The following is a 16,365-nucleotide window of genomic DNA, read 5'->3' as shown; positions in this document are numbered from 1 at the left end:
GCCCCACAGCAGGTTCACTGGGCAGACCAGCCAGGTGTGTCACACGCATGTCCATGCACCCCCTCACAGGCTAGCATGCACACGCATGGGCACACACATCCCTGCACATGCAAACACACACCCCTGTTCACACGCCTGTACATACACCTCTACACCCACATCCCTGCACACGTGCACAGACACACATGCACTCCTGCATGCACACATGTACATACACCCCTGTGCACACACACATGCACCCCTGCATGCACAACCCTGCATGCACACCCATACCCCTGCATGCACACACACTCCTGCACACATGCACATACACGCACACACACGAACATAACCCCTGCACACATGCGCACACACACATTACCCCTGCACACACATGCACACACACATACCCCCTGCACACATATGCACGTACATATCCCCTGCACACACACACACACACACACACGTGTACATGCACATACCCCTACACACACACACCCCTGAACACACACACACATACATACCCCCTGCACACACATGCACACACACACACACACCTCTGTACGCACACACATGTACATACCCCCTGCACACACACACACACACCCCTGCACACACACACACGTACATACCCCCCTACACACACACGCGCTGCCCATGCCGACTCCTTTGCACTCCGGCTCCGAGGCGCCTCTCCCCGGTCGGTGCCCAGCAGCGCCCTCTGCAGGCCAGAAGAAGCCAATGCCGCCCGCAGCTGTCGGCAATGCCCGGCCGGTCCTTCCTGCCACGCTGCCCGGCTGGGCAGAGATGGGATCAGAGGCTCCCTGGCCTCAGGCCGGCCCCACTGCTGTCAGGCGTCCTCCTCCCTGCCGTGCTGCCCAGCGCCCTGGGAGGGCTGTGTCCTGGGGGGGCGGAAGGTGAGTGCCCGTCGATGCCCCTGCCCTGCTCGCGGCCCCTGCGAATGTTCTGGGCTGAGTGGGGCCGAGGCACCTGCAAAGCAACTTCCCAGCTCTCTCATGCTGGGGGCGTTGGGGCTGAGCCATGCCACTGCCCCAGGGTCTGCGATGGGGGGCATGGCCCACACCAGGGCTGAGCTGGGGGTGCCAGCTGCACATGGGCGGTTCAGGGGCTCTGGCTGACAGGCTGGCCCATGGCAGCAGCGACAGGGATGGGCCGAGCCCCCGTGTGACACAGCCCCCACACCCCAAAATAGACCAGTGGCTAAAAATAGCACCGCGCACCCCCAACCGGGGAAGGGGGTTGGTGTCTGCCAGCCTGCACTGGGGCAAGGGAGGGGCGCCGGGGGGCTGTGTGGTTTGGTGTCTGGTTCCTAGAACACTAGGGGCTGCGGGCTCAGCAAGCCCTGGGGGGGGCTATGGGGGAGAGACTCTTTCCTATAAACACGCGCCAATCCAGCCAACGGGGCTTGCAGAGAAGCCGCCCAACTTAGAGAAAACTGGGGGAGGGGGAGAGAGAGCGAGGGAATGGGGAAGCGAGGGAGGAGGAGTGCCGCCTTGCCAGCTGCAAGCACTTCCCCCTGCTACCTGCTGGACCCAGGGGGTGTTGGGGGGGTGCCTGCACAGTGCCCAGGCCTGACTCCCAGTAGCCAGAGAGGGCCTTGGCTGGCACCATGTGCAGCGGGGAGGCCAGGGCAAAAGGGAGGCCAGACGCTGTCCATGGCTTCTTGCTCTGCAGAGGAATCTCTTCGTCCAGTGCTGGGCTCCCACCCCCGTGGGCTCTGGCAGCTGAACTGGGCTGCCCAGTAGCACTTGGTGCTGCCCTAGGCGGAAATGGGAGGCTGTGGGCCTGGCCTGGGCGGGCACGGAGAGCTGGGGGCTCCTGCCCCTCCTGCCGGTTCCTCCTTAGAATCATTTCCCCTGCAGCTTCTATAAATAGCTGGCGACGCCGGGGCCTGCGGTGGGTTTGATTTCGGCTCTTGGCGGCCTCAGGGGGTTTGTGACACGAAGCACTGGGCGACTTTCATCCCCCGAGCTGCCTCTGAAGTGGTCAGGGTGCAGGAAGGCTCGGAAGCTGCCCCCACCCGTATGATGCCCCCAGGAGCTGGGCTGGGATGTGGATGTCTCTGCAGGGCAGGGTCTGCACCTCTACATCCCATTTCCCAGAGTGCGGTGCCCCCACCCGGCACACAGGGGCCAACAATGGTGCCCAGCCCTCAGCAGGCCCAGGCCAGGCCTGCCTGGCATTGCCCGGCATTGCCCAGCGCCTGGCACTTTCAGCCTGTGGTGGCCCTGATTCCAGGATCCTCCCAGGGACCGAGTCTGCCAGACACATCCTGGACCCCCAGCCCCCCCGCACCTCCCCGGGGTGCAGCTGCATGGCCCCTGAAAGTGAAAGTGGGAGGGACCGTGGGAGGCTGGTTTCAGGCAGGTGGGTGGCTGGGCCGGCTACAAGTCAGCATCAAAGAGGGGATTTTCTTTGGATTTCCCCCTCACTCGCTTCATCCGTCCCCACGCATCCCCAGCTCCTCAGCAGCCCCCTCCCCCATTGCCTGCTCAGGCCAAGGGAGACCCAGCAGCCAGGCTGGGCCAGGCAGGCCACTCCCTGGAGGTACCACAGCTTTCGCCTGGCCCCTGGGTGGCTCCTGAGCCAGCTCCCTCTGCCCCCCAGCCCGCATGTGGGTTATTGTAAGCAGTGTGCGAGGGCTTTGCTGAGCAAGGGGGAAAGGGATGGAAAGATGGATGGAGGGAGCAGCAGGTGGACCAAAGCTGCTCCTCTGTCTCTCTCTCTCTCTTTCTCTCTGGCGATGCAGAGGACTTGCCCCGGTGGGGTGGGAGGGATGGGGGGGGCAGCCAGGGCTAGGCACCTCAGGGCCATCGCCCCAGAGGACAGGTTTGCAACTCTCCCCCACCCCACTGGGGACACACGGGGGGCCCCAAGGGCTGAACCCTCTTGTTGGGTCAGCAGCCAGGTATGTGCAGGGTAATTGCCCCAGCAGGAGGGATGACCCGGCCCTGGATCTGTGCCCACTGGAATGGACTCTGGGAGCAGTGATCTGGCAGGAGGGGAGAGCTGGAGTTGGATCCCTGCCCCCGGAATGGACTTGCCTCCTGCCAGTGAGCTAATGTCTGTACAGAGCCCCTGTTTGGCTTGGCGTCTGGGCAGTGGGGGCCTGGCCCAGGGCCATGTCTGAATCAGGCCGCCAGGGAGCCTCTCCTTGGAGCAGCAGGTGGGGGCAGGGGCAGGGGCAGGTGGGGTGAGCTGAGGTGAGCAAGGAGCCAGGAACATTTTGATTCTTTCCCTCCTGGGCGCCGGTTGTGGCCAAACAGGTTGTGCCTGTGACCCCACCCGAGTCACCTGCACAGGTGGGGGGAGCTGCTGCTCGGGGAGCCTGGCCTGCCCTGCCCTGCCCTCCTGCCTGCTCTGAGTGCCTCGCTTTACACGAGCCCCCATTGCCTTGGGTCCTTCCTGGCACTCTCCCAGGTGGGCACAGGGAAGGGAGGCTGGTGAGGTGTGGATACCCCTCTCCCATCACCTCAGAGTCCCCCGGAGAAAGCAGGGCCTGGGCTATTTTAGGGGCTATGCCTCTGTTCACATCACCACCTCTATGCAGCGAGCTGGGGCTGGGGGACATCATCTAAGGCCACCCAGCAACTCTGGCAGACAAGGGTAGAACCCCGGAGTCCTGGCTCCCAGCCCCTCTGTTCTAACCCCCTAGGCCTCACTCCCCTCAAAGAGCCAGGGACAGACTCTAGAAGTCCTGGCTCCCAGTCCTGTGTTCTGATCCAAATCCATCTTCTCTCAGCGCCTCAGCCTGCATGCTGGGTTCTCTTTTGGCTGGGTAGTTATGCCCAGGTGCAGGTGAGACATTTGGACATTTTTTGCCAGAAGCGGGGAATGGGTGCCAGGGGATGGATCACTTGCTGATTCCCTGTTCTGTTCGTTCACTCCCTCTGGGGCACCTGGCACTGGCCGCTGTCGGCAGAGGACACTGGGCTAGATGGACTTTGGTCTGACCCAGTAGGACCCTTCTTATGTTCTGACAAGCAGGGCCCAGGGTGTGGGGCTGGGAGTGAGCGAACCGGTTTTCCTGCTGGCTGACACTGATGTTGCCCGAGAACAGCCAGTCAGGTGGGGGCGGTGGGGAGGGAAAGCGTCCCCCGTTCTGGCTGTGTCAATGCCTCAGTGCTTCGCCTGGTCTGTTGACAGAGCACATGAAGCGATGGGTCTATGTGGGGATGGCTGGAGGGAGGGACAGAGGAATGTGTGCGGGGATGTTTGGATGGAGGGACAGGCAGACGAACGGAGGGATAAACAGCAGAACACAGTGGGATGAACATAAGGATCTGTGTGGGGATGGACGGAGGGAGGGATGGACGGACAGAGGGATCTGTGTGGGGATGGACAGAAGGAGGGAGGGATGGACAGATGGAGGGAGGGCCAGCTGGACAGAGGGCCAGCCAGGGCAGGGCGTCAGGGAACAGGCCTTCCCCCTGCTCTAGGGTTGCCAATTTTAGTTCGACGTGTTCCTGGAGGTTCCATCAGGTGACATAATCTTTAATTCCTGGAGACTCCAGGCCAGTCCTGGAGGGTTGGCAAGCCTGCCCTAGCCAGGGCAGGGAGCCGGGCCAGCTCCCGCCGCAGCACTTTGTAGCCACGGGCTAGCGATAGCTGCGGCTCGGCCGGGCCTTTGGGGGTGTCCAGTCCCGGGGCTCCCCTGCCAGGCCGGGACCCCTCCACCGGAGAGAGCCGGCCAGGGACGGGTCATCCTTTCCAGCTGCAGCCTCCTTCCCACCCCAGCGCTCTGACTCACCTTCCTCCCCGCCCGCCGCTCGCGGGCAAGGACCCCGCCCGCGCTGCGACCCCCCCCACCGGGCAGGGCCCCCCCGCCCGCGCTGCGAGCCCCCCTCATCCCGGTCAGGGCCCACCCCCACCAGCGCGACGAACCCCCCCCATCCCGGGCAGGGCCCCCCGCCCGCGCTGCAAGCCCCCCTCATCCCGGGCAGGGCCCACCCCCACCAGCGCGACGAACCCCCCCCCATCCCTGGCAGGGCCCCCCGCCTGCGCTGCAAGCCCCCCTCACCCCGGGCAGGGCCCACCCCCACCAGCGCGACGAATCCCCCCCATCCCGGGCAGGGCCCCCCGCCTGCGCTGCGACCCCCCCCCACCGGGCAGGGCCCCCCCGCCTGCGCTGCGACCCCCCCCACCGGGCAGGGCCCCCCGCCCGCGCTGCGAGCCCCCCACATCCCGGGCAGGGCCCACCCCCACCAGCGCGACGAACCCCCCCCATCCCTGGCAGGGCCCCCCGCCTGCGCTGCAAGCCCCCCTCACCCCGGGCAGGGCCCACCCCCACCAGCGCGACGAACCCCCCCCCATCCCGGGCAGGGCCCCCCGCCTGCGCTGCAAGCCCCCCTCATCCCGGGCAGGGCCCACCCCCACCAGCGCGACGAACCCCCCCCATCCCGGGCAGGGCCCCCCGCCCGCGCTGCAAGCCCCCCGCCATCCCGGACAGCCCCCCCCCGCTAGCGCTGCGAGCCCCCCCAAGGGAGCGGTGCAGCTTTAAGGGCCCTATTAGCCGGGGGGGTGGACGGGGACCCGAGCCGCTGCAGCTGCAAACACTGTCATTCCCTCCACCCCCACCCCCGGCCAGCTCCTTCCTCCTCCCCCCGCCCCTGGGGGGCCCGAAGGGCAGCACCCCCCACCAATGAGAGGCTGGGAACCCACCCCCCCGTCCAATGAGCTGGGGCGGGGGCGGGCGCTTCCTGGTAGCCGGCTGAGGAGGGCGAGGGGGAGATGCTGAGCGGCTGGGGCCAGGTGGAGGGGAGGGGTCGGGAGGGGAGCGGGGGGGCCCGGCCGGTCGGCCGGCGGAGGGGCCGGGCTGCGGCGAGGCGGGGGAGGCCGCTGGAGGTAGGACAGGTGGGGGGCGGGGCGGGGCGGGGCGGGCCAGGTGAGCGAGGTGGGGACCGCGGGGGGCGGGGCGGGACGGGACAGGTGAGTGAGGTGGGGAGAGCGCAGGGGCGGGCAGAGCGAGGGGCCCCTGGAGTCCGGCCCCCAGCGGAGCGCACGGACCCCGCCTGCCGCACCTGAGCCGAGCGGAGACCGGTGAGTCCTGCGGCTGGAGCTGCCTGGAGCCCCCGGGGGGATCGCTGGGGGGGGCCGGCTGTCCCGCGCCCCATTAGCGCCCCCTTGGTGGGCTGGCTCCTGTCACTCCCCCGCCCCCTGCCCCAGCTCGGGTCTCTCCCTGGACCCCGCCAGGTGCGCCGTGGTCTCGTGTGCGGAGCCCCCGTCACCCCTGGGACGGGAGCAGGCCTGCTTGGTGGCTCAGGTCTGGGGTTATAAATAACCCTCCTTAAGCTGGTAGGTGAGTGGCAGGGCGGGTGTGCCCGGCCCGGCCCGGCCTGGCCCAGGGGATCGGAGACACCGGCTCCCTAGATCTGCGCTGCCTGGGCCCCGGCTAGCCCGGCTGGTGCCCCTTGGGGCTATTGGCAGCTCCCTGCGGAGAGCCAGCTCGGCCTCCGGCTGGGTAAAGGGCTGCCCGGGGCTCGGGCCCCACTGGGCACAGCACCCCTGGCGCGCTGGGGGGCGGGAATGGAAACCCTGAGCGCACCCTTTGGGAGCGGCAAGTTACGGCGAATGTGGACACGTCGCCAGGCCGCTGGCTCTGGCTCTGCTGGAAGCTGCGGGTGGGCAGGGTGCCAGGCGGGAGGAGAGGAGAGGGGTGGGGAGGATTACTCGTCGCATCCCCTGCGCTGGCCGCGTCTGGGTGGGGGAGTCTGATTCTTACTGGGCTAAACTGGCAGGGGTGGGGAGGGGGACCGTGGTTCCTGCCGTGGTTCTCTGTGTCCGGACAGGGCTGTCGCTGGGCTAGAAACTCGGTATGGCAAGAGCTAAGCAGACCCCCCCCCCCCAATACAATCAGGGGGGTGGCCTGCTCAGGCATTGGGACTCTTCGTGGCCGAGCTCCCCCCACCCCATGGCTGGGCAGGCCCCAGTGGGAGGACAGTCTGATCTGGGCCTTTCTAGGTCCTATTTACCTCTGCCTGGCTTGCGACCCAACAGTAACAAACCTGGTGAGCGCTCACCCCCCACCTCCGCGTCCCGCTGGGGACAGGGCCCCTTGCCCTCTGGTGCCCTGGCCGCTCTGATGCCCAGTAGGTGGCCCAAGGGAGCAGCCCCCCCCGTTGGCCGGCAGAGCAGGGAGGATCTGGGTGTCACCATCATCTGTCCTGCAGCAGTCGCTGACTAATGCTTGTGGCTGCTTGAACTAGGCCCTGCACTTAACCGAAAACCTCCCCGGCCATCGCTTAGCACGTGTGATCTGCTTTGTTTATGTAGGGCCTACAGTAAATGGAGGGGGGCTGTTCTGGCTGTCCCTTGGCGAGGGACCGTTCTGTGGAAATGTCACGTGTCCCTGAGTGGAAGGGGGTCTTGGTGGGAAGGGATAATCCACCCCTCCCTGCCCTCATTAATGCTTATATATCCCAGGATGACAGTGTGTGTCTGGCACGGGAGTTCTTGGGGCATCTGGGTCAGACTCTGCTCTGGGGGCCACCTGCCGGGAATCTGGTGCTCCATCACTCTCACCTTGCTCAGAGGCTGCTGGACTCTGCCCTGAGTGTGCCCAGCCCATGGCAGCTGTTCCCACCCGAGCCGGCCGCCCCTGGTCACGGTGTTTACCCAGGGGGTGGGGTGCGTATTTACCCTCCCAACACTGTCTGGGCCACAGTGGGATGACGAGCAGCTGCTGTCTCAGGGTTGAGACTCCCCTTGACCTGCTGGGATCTACCTTCCCAGGACAGCTCCTGCTGGGCCGGAGTCCAGGGGCTGTTCTCACGGCTACTGCCTGGGACTCCTGGGTTCTCTCCTGGCTCTTGGAGGGGAATTGGGTCTAGTGGTTAGAGTGCAGGGGGCTGGGGGACTCTAGGGTTCTACTTCTAGCTTCTGACACTGCGGCTTTGGGTGGCTTGTCTCTGCCTTCCTTTGTGCCTCAGTTTCCCCCTCCTTAATAGGGAATCAACTCCTGCTGAGAGTGGGGCAGGCTGCTGCACTCTGACGCCTCTGGGTTCTGCCTGCTCGCCGTCCAGGGGCGTACCTATCAGCTGTCCCCGCGTGCGGCACCCTGCGGGGCCCCTCACTTGGCTGGCATCCTGTGGGCACAGAGCTGTGGAAAGGGAGGGGGCCTTGCAGGTCTCTCTGGAGGCCTGGATGGCAGTGTGTGAGGAGGGCGGGGGCACGCTGGGGAAGCGTCAGCAGGTTGGAAGGGAGGGGCTGTGCTCTGTAGGGCCTTGAAAGGCAGGACAAGGAGCTTGAGCTTGGTGTGGGGGAGAAGGCAGCGCTAGAGGGCCCCGGGGGTTGGGGGAGGATGGGCAGGAGGGCTCGGGGTAGGTGGGCTGTGTCTGCAGCCAAAGCTTGACTGGGCCACAAGCGTCCCTGGTGGAGGGTGACTTGTGGGGTGGGTGAGGTGTGAGCAATGGGAGTCAGGCCGGCAGGCAGTGCCGCTTTTCCCCCTGGCTGGTGTGTTCCTGGGAGTTCGGTGGCACTGGCCTTGCTGTGCCGGCAGCACGCTACGGAGGCTCTGAGATTCGGAGGGTATTTGGGGGGAGGCAGGAGTCCCAGCTGCATCACACAGGGTGCTGAGCAATGGGGCTTGGAGCTGTTCCTTGAGACCCAGGGAGTGCAGCTGGGCCCCAGCTCCTCCCAACACCCCCATAATCCATGTCCCCTGGCTGGGGCACCTCTGGGTCCCAGGGTGCATGGAGGGCCCCGTATGCTGGTGCCCTGGGCACCCTCCCCAGCTCAGGCCTCTGAGGGGTGCAGCAGGAGGGGGTCAGTGGGCCAGAGTGGCCCAGCCTGGTCCGGCCTGGGGACGCTGAAGCTCGGAGCAGCAGGGGCTGCTGCCATGCCCAGCCGAGGAACCTCTCCCCCAGTAGGAGGGGGTGGATGATGAAACCACCGAGAAATTGCTACTGGTAGCGTGCTGGAGCCCCGGGAGCCCACGCCGTACCTTGGGACCTGCCGCAGTAACCTTGGCGTGCTGGGGAAGGGGGGGGTCCAGCTTTGGGGAGGTGGAGTTCCAGGAGTCACGTGTCAGGGCGGGGGCAGATTTGAGTCTGGATGTGATGGAAGACTCCTTCGTGCTCCCCCGTGGGGGGCAGGGTGAGCCCCATTGGGCCGAGGGGGCAGCATGCTGTGTCCCTGGCTGCAGCGAGAGGGGGCACCCACACAGGATTCTGGAGGCAGGAGCTGGGCTCTGACATCCTGCAGATGGTGGGTCTCAGCCTGGGCCTGGGGATCTTGGGGATTGCTCCCTGCTGCGGGGGCCCAGGTTTAGGAGGGGCCAGGCTGAGACCCAGCCAGCAGGAGATGCCTGGTGCCCAGTGCCCATTTAGGGAGCCCCAGAGAACCGCTCCGTCCACCCCCACCATGCCAGCTCCCCCAAGGCTGGTGACCTTCAGCTCCTGCGGGGAGGCGCTGAGCCGCTCATGGAGTCCCTGCCCTGCCCATGTGCATTCTTGGCACCTTCTGGAGCTGCTGGGCCTTGGAGCCCCATGTCCCCAGGGAGCAGCCGGCATGACTTGGCCGGGTTCCCATGGCGGGGGGACCAGGCTGCAGGAGGGAAAATGAAAGCAGGTGATGCGGAAGGAGAAGTAGGTCAGGCGAGCTCTGGCCTCTCCCAGCAGGCAGGCTCAGGGTGTGCGTGCACTGCTGCTGCCGGCTTGTCCCTGCTGCTCCAGCCTGGGCCCCAATGGGCAGCTCCTGGCAAGCCTGGTGAGTACGTCTCTGTGCACTGCCCCCTCTGGGTGGGGTCCTGATGCCCAGGGCCATCCCCCCTCCTTCTGGGCACTGTCTCCTCCCAGCCTGCAGCCCAGGCACTGATGTCAGGCTGAGCTCATCGGTGGTGGGGGGCCCTGGCTGTCCCAGGGGGCCCGGTGGGGGGTGCTAGCTCTGCTCCCCAGCTAGCTGCCCTGGGCTCTTGCTCCAATCCTCCCCCACTCCATGGTCCCTCGGAGGGTCAGGTGTGGGGGATCTTATTCAGTCTGACCCTGAGCCACTTTCCGTGTGTCCTGGCTGATCGCTGTGGGGGAGCAGGGCCTGACCCCAAGGGAGCTCCTGAATCCAGGCACTGCTGGCCTAGTGTGCAGTCACTCTGTGCTCCACCCCGGGTGTCCTCCCCCCACCCCTCGCCTGGAGCTGGCTAGGCCCCTCCGCTCCGTGCACAGCTGCTTGGTTCTGCTGGGTGGGAGCAGAGGCTTTGCCCAGGGCAGGAAGTAGCGTGAAGGAAGGTGCCTTGCTGGGCTTCCCCATCTCCAGGGTTGGGGGTTACCCAGTGTTGGGGAGACCTGCCCTGTCACAGCTGGGTGAGAGGGAGCTGGCAAAGGACCCTGGTGCTGGGAGACAGCTTTGGGGCCTGGGAGCCCCTGCTGGCAAGGGGGAACAGAGCCTGGGGACATCCTGCTGCTCAGCACCTGTCCAGGCTGTCCTGTGGCCCGATGACCCCCTGGTGCCCGGGGGGCGGGGGGCAGCAAGGACATTAGTCCTCTCTTAATGAGTAATAATTAACCCTGCACATGCTGTGCTGTTCGGTGGGGCCTGAGTGAGAGAGGTAGATGGGAAGGAGGTTTAGCAGGAGAAGTGTGTGGGACTGCAGAGGAAATGAGTCCCTCACCCTGGGTGCATGGCTCAACAGGGGGCGCTGTGCTGCAGGGAGCGGGTGGGGGCTCAGCAGGGGGCGCTCTCCCCCGGCAGTGCTGGCCCCAGTGCAGGGCTGGGGGGCGCTGGGCTGCAGGGAGCAGGTGGGGGCCCAGCAGGGGGCGCTCTCGCCCGGCAGTGCTTTCCCCAGTGCAGGGCTGGGGGGCGCTGGGCTGCAGGGAGTGGGTGGGGGCTCAGCAGGGGGCGCTCTCCCCCGGCAGTGCTGGCCCCAGTGCAGGGCTGGGGGGCGCTGGGCTGCAGGGAGCGGGTGGGGGCTCAGCAGGGGGCGCTGTCCCCCGGCAGTGCTTTCCCCAGTGCAGGGCTGGGGGGCGCTGGGCTGCAGGGAGCGGGTGGGGGCTCAGCAGCGGGCGCTCTCCCCCGGCAGTGCTTTCCCCAGTGCAGGGCTGGGGGGCGCTGGGCTGCAGGGAGCGGGTGGGGGCTCAGCAGGGGGCGCTGTCCCCTGGCAGTGCTGGCCCCAGTGCAGGGCTGGGGGGCGCTGGGCTGCAAGGAGCGGGTGGGGGCTCAGCAGGGGGCGCTCTCCCCTGGCAGTGCTTTCCCCAGTGCAGGGCTGGGGGGCGCTGGGCTGCAAGGAGCGGGTGGGGGCTCAGCAGGGGGCGCTGTCCCCTGGCAGTGCTGGCCCCAGTGCAGGGCTGGGGGGCGCTGGGCTGCAGGGAGCGGGTGGGGGCTCAGCAGGGGGCGCTGTCCCCTGGCAGTGCTGGCCCCAGTGCAGGGCTGGGGGGCGCTGGGCTGCAAGGAGCGGGTGGGGGCTCAGCAGGGGGCGCTCTCCCCTGGCAGTGCTTTCCCCAGTGCAGGGCTGGGGGGCGCTGGGCTGCAAGGAGCGGGTGGGGGCTCAGCAGGGGGCGCTGTCCCCTGGCAGTGCTGGCCCCAGTGCAGGGCTGGGGGGCGCTGGGCTGCAGGGAGCGGGTGGGGGCTCAGCGGGGGGCGCTCTCCCCTGGCAGTGCTTTCCCCAGTGCAGGGCTGGGGGCCATTGGGCTGCAGGGAGTGAGTGGGGGCTCAGCAGGGGGCGCTCTCCCTGGCAGTCAGTGTTGGCCCCATGCCCGGGGGCAGCACTAGGGTGTAGTTGCCCCTTGTGACACTTGCCCCAGTGCAGAACGGCTGCTGCATCCCGCCCCAGGGCTGTGGGGAGCGGTTCCCAAGCCCCATGGTTGGGGGGCCAGCACGGCCTGCCCCAGAGTGGCAGCCGTTGCTGCGTGGGCCGTGGGAGTGTTGAGCCGGGCGGGGTGGGGCTGGGATCTTGGCAGTGGCCTAGTTCTGAGCTCTATTCCAGGCTGTGGGGATTAGCACCGCCCACCCCGGCTGGTGGGGATCAGCGCTGGCCTGGCCGCTGGGCTCAGGTGCATCTCAGTGGCCTCAGCAGCTGCTTTGGGGGCGGAAGCTGGGCTGTTTTGTTTTGTTCTGGGGTGGGGGCACACTAGGGGCCAATCTGGGCTCCAAGCAGCCGCTGTCCTTACGGGGCACTTCTGGCTTGGTCTGGTCGCGGTGCTGAGCCCAGCGCCCCTGCTGTCTGTAGCTCTGGCCCTGTTGGAGCGAGGCTGGGAACCCTGCTGCCCTGCACCCCCATATGGGGACTGGTACACGGGGTGACACCAGGGGGGCTGGTGGGCCGGCCTCCCCCGTGAGCTGCAGCGTGGAGCTGGCTGGGGATTCATCTTGCACCCGATGCTGCACTCCTTCCAGGGTGTTGACACTTGGAGGGGGGAGGGGGTTCTTGCTTGCAGCTCCTAGATGGGGGGAGGGGGTTGTGATCCCCAGTCCTGTGTTCTGGCCATTCAGCAGAGCTGCCTCCCTCCCGCTGCAGGCTGGGCTGCTCTCTGGGTCTCGGTGCTGGGCCAGTGGGGCCTCCTGGGCTGAGATCTGACCCAGCTCATTGCACTGCTCCTGGTGCCAGGCTGAGAGCTGGCCCTGCTCTTCCTCCTCCCACAGCAAGGGCTAGCTGGCCTCCAGCCAGCTCCCATGGCTGCTTGCACTCATCTGGTGGGGAAGCTGCTGAGGGGAACGTGGAGGGAAGCGGGAACTGAATGCAGCAGGGGGGTCCTGTCCCCTACCCCAAGGCTGCAGAGCTGGGGGGGCAGAGACCAGGGACTGAGCCCCGGGGAGGAATTAACCCGCCAGTCCGGGGCTAGGTGCGGAGGCAGTGGCTAAATGCAGCAGCAGCGCAAGGGCAGAGCCAGAGGGGCCACACGGAGCTGGCCTCTTCTGCGTCTCCTGCTTTGCAGCTCTCGGGCTCTATAGCAGAGGCTCCCACGAGGCGGGAGCCCTGTCCGTGCCTTGAGCTGGGCTGGGGGGAGGGATCTGCAGGGGTTCCTTGGCACACTGGCCCCAGCGCCTGGGTGGGAGGCAGCTGGTAGCTGAGCGGGTCTCCCTCAAGGCCTCGGGGGTGGGGGAAGGGCCTGGTGCTGAGGCTCCTGGGTTGTCCCAGGCAGGGCAGGCTAAGCTGGTCCCCCTCCTGTGGGGGGTGGGGTGGAGGTCGGTGCCTTGAGTTCATCTCCCTTTGGTTTGGGGTTTTTTGCTGTTTAATATTTCCTTCCTGTTCCCCCATCGACTGCGTTTCAGCAACTCCTTCCTTCCGTGGCTCCTGCCTCCCACGCAGCCCTGCCCCCCCATGCCAACTGCCCCCCAGAGCCCTCGCTGGGCTGCGGGCCTTGCCCTGTGGAACCCCTCTCCTTGCAGGGGTCTCCCCCTCACACGGTGCTCCCCTAGCAGCCACAGCCTGATACAGGGATGTTCCCCCCCATGACCCTGCACAGCTGCTTGGCACGCTGCTCCCCAACCACCCACAAGGGGTCTGTGCCCTTGGTTTGGGCCCCCTGTGGCTGGGGCCCATCCGTGGGTCAGCACCTCTGGTGCAGCTCATGGAGCCTACAGATCCCAGCATGCAGTGCTGCCTGGGGCATCTGGCAGCTTTCTGGGGCTTGCAGTGCCTTGGGGGTGGGGGTGGGGGTCAGGGCTGCTTATCTGGGTGCCCCAGTGGTTCTCAATGGGATTGGGAGTAGAGGGTCCTGCAGGGGAGCTGTGTGTGGGGGTCGGGGCAGGCAGGGGTGCTGTCCTGTGCTGGGGCAGGGGGAGTAGGTTGGAGGAGCCATGCTGCCCTGCTTGTCTGCGTCTGGCAGTGACACTGGTGGGGCCGGAGATGTGGGGGGTGCACAGCCCTAGCAGGCATCCTGAGCCCAATTCCTTGGTGGATAACAGGGATGGACCCTCCTCCCTGGAGTTGGCTGGGTGAGCTCTCCCCAGCGCCTGGGCTGGCCCTTGCCCATTGGCCCCCTTCCTTGGGCTCTTGTAGGACCCTGGAGCTGGGCATGGAGGAACTGTCGTGGGGGGGGGGTGAACCTGCCGTCAGGGCCTGCTCCTTGGGGTACTGGGAGCTGTGGGTGCCCAGGCCTGCTAGGCTGGCTGGGTCAGGGACTCTGCTGACATCGGCCTTGGGCATCTGTCCACCATAGGAGCTGTAACCCGCCTGAGTGGGGGATTTGGGGCAGATGCGGAGCTCGCACCCTGAGGCTGCCAGGCATGCTGGGCGCAGAGGGTGCATGCTGGGCGCAGAGGGTGCATGAGGGGCAGCTGTGGAGCAAGAATCTGTCTGAGCCCCTTGCAGTCAGGGTCTTGGCTGAGGCTGGCACGGGAAGAAGGGGGGTTCTGGGCTGAGGCTGGCACCAGGGGGATAGAGGGGGTCCAGGCTGAGGCTGGCATGGGGAGAAGGGGGGGTCCGGGCTGAGGCTGAGGCTGGCACGGGGAGAAGGGGGGGTCCGGGCTGAGGCTGGCACAGGGAGAAGGGCGGGGTCTCGTCTGAGGCTGAGTCTGGCACGAGGAGAAGGGGGGGGGTCCGGGCTGAGGCTGGCATGGGGGGGTGGAGGGGTCTCGGCTGAGGCTGGCATGGGGAGAAGGGGGGGTCCAGGCTGAGGCTGGCACGGGGGGGTGGAGGGGGTCTCGTCTGAGGCTGAGGCTGGCATGGGGAGAAGGGGGGGGTCCGGGCTGAGGCTGGCATGGGGAGAAGGGGGGGGTCTCGTCTGAGGCTGAGTCTGGCATGAGGAGAAGGGGGGGGTCCAGGCTGAGGCTGGCACGGGGCAGCTGTCCCAGCAGCATCACCTCCGAGGGGGCCCTTGGCCTGGCTCTGAGCTTGTAGCGGGGGGCCCCTGATAGTTGGTTTTCTGGAGGCCATCTGGCTTTGGCCTGGCTGGTGGGTGCCACTGGCTCCTGGAGCCCCCGCGAAGACCCATCCCTGACAGGGACAGGGAGCAGTTTGTGGTTTGCTCTGGTGACTGAAAGCAGGAGGTTGCAACACCCCTGGGGGGCGGGGGTTGGACGACCCGGTGACTCACTTGCCACCAGTGGGATCCTTCTGACTCAGGGCTGCGTGCGACTCCTGTGCCCATGCCCCTCCCTGCCCGCCTCGCCCACCTTATCTCCTGCCCTTAGCACCTGGCGCACCTGGGCTGGGGGGGCTGGCTCCGCTGCAGCCGTTCCCCTCCTTTATGGGGGCAAAGGGCAGGCAGGGAGGGCTGGCAGGCAGGTGCCTCGTGCCCTTCCTCTCGGAGCTGTGCCCACCAGGGCGCCCGGAGCCAGCCTCTGCTGCCCCAGACTGGCTGCTCCACTCCTGGCTGGCGGTTGGGGCCTGGCACTCCCCACAGTAGGGGCCTGGGCCCGCGGCTGCTCTGACTGAGCCTGCGAGGCCCTGGGTGGGGCCAGGGGCAGGATGCTGCTCTCTGCCCCAAGGTGGGGGGCTTGGTGCCAGGCAGGCCGGGCGGCACCAGTAATGCTCTGACTGTTGGCTGTGCTCTGTGAGATGGCTGCAGCCAAAAGCCGGAACCCTGTGGTTTGGTGTGGTGGGGAGTTCAGTCCTGGCACCCCCCCAAATACCTCAAGGGGGCCTGATGCTTGTTGACTCCAGCAGGGGCACAGAGCACCTCTGGGACCCAGCCACTTTAAACCCTTCACAGAAGGAGACCCCAGAGTCAAGGCTGCTTCTGTAGATGTTTCCTGGCTGCGTCCCACCGGGCTCGGGTTCAGCACCTGCCTGCTGGGGTGTGCCAGGGGTCATGTGGTGTGGGGTTTGGTGCGGCATGGGGGGTAGTGGGGGGGTTGGTGCGGCATGGGGGGGTAGTGGGGGGGTTGGTGCGGCATGGGGGGCGGGGGGGGTCGGTGCGGCATGGGGGGCAGTGCCATGGCCCCAGCTGCCCGTTCTGTTGCCGGGCAGAGCAGCAGGGCGATTGTTTTCTGTATTTGTGCTTGGCATGTTCCTGGCACTGGTGGGTAACGACTTGCTGCCATGGAGGAGGTCTTGATTGCATCTCCACCCCTCTTCCGTGGGGGACTGGGTGCCATTGAGTGCCATGGGTTGCTGCTCCCTTCCCCCCTTTCTGGCTGCCAGGGGCCCCCAGTGCTGCTGGGCAGGGGACTGGTGTGGTGTGAGCATGGACTCGGCGGACAGGGTGGGGGCTCTGGGGTTGGGAAACCGGCACTGGTCAATGGCCCCTCTCACCACCCCACCCCTCTGGCATGGCTTGTCTCTCTGAGAGCCCCCGGTGCTGGAGCCGCCGGGCGGGAGGGCCTGACCGGGCTGGGGACTGCGGCGGCCGGGGCAGGAGGTCCCTGCTGCTGCTGCTCTCCTAGGTTCCCAGCGCGTTTCATCGAGTGCCCAACCCTGCTCCTGCGACCTGCCATAGCCCCTAGGGACACGGTGGCTGCCCCAGGAGCGCTCTCCCATGCTGCCCTTGTGGC

At 66.8% G+C, this 16,365-nt stretch overlaps 1 protein-coding gene across 4 annotated transcripts in view; it reads left to right on the top strand.

Moving 5' to 3' along the window:
* The first annotated feature begins 749 nt into the window (after positions 1 to 749).
* The window catches only part of ZBTB7B (zinc finger and BTB domain containing 7B), a 34,578-nt gene continuing 18,962 nt past the window's right edge, over positions 750 to 16,365 (top strand). The window contains exon 1 of one of the 4 annotated variants that reach the window (XM_030542443.1): positions 750 to 896. The gene's annotated coding sequence lies outside the window, so the exon portion shown is untranslated. Of the gene's footprint in view, positions 897 to 5,817; positions 5,845 to 5,956; positions 6,040 to 9,547; positions 9,706 to 16,365 lie in introns of those variants that run through there. The other 3 variants (XM_030542444.1, XM_030542440.1, XM_030542442.1) reach the window with 3 other exon arrangements.

The sequence above is a fragment of the Gopherus evgoodei genome, chromosome 24, assembly GCF_007399415.2.
Source record: "Gopherus evgoodei ecotype Sinaloan lineage chromosome 24, rGopEvg1_v1.p, whole genome shotgun sequence".
NCBI classification, from domain to species: Eukaryota; Metazoa; Chordata; order Testudines; family Testudinidae; genus Gopherus; species Gopherus evgoodei.
This window is presented reverse-complemented; position numbering and strand designations above follow the sequence as displayed.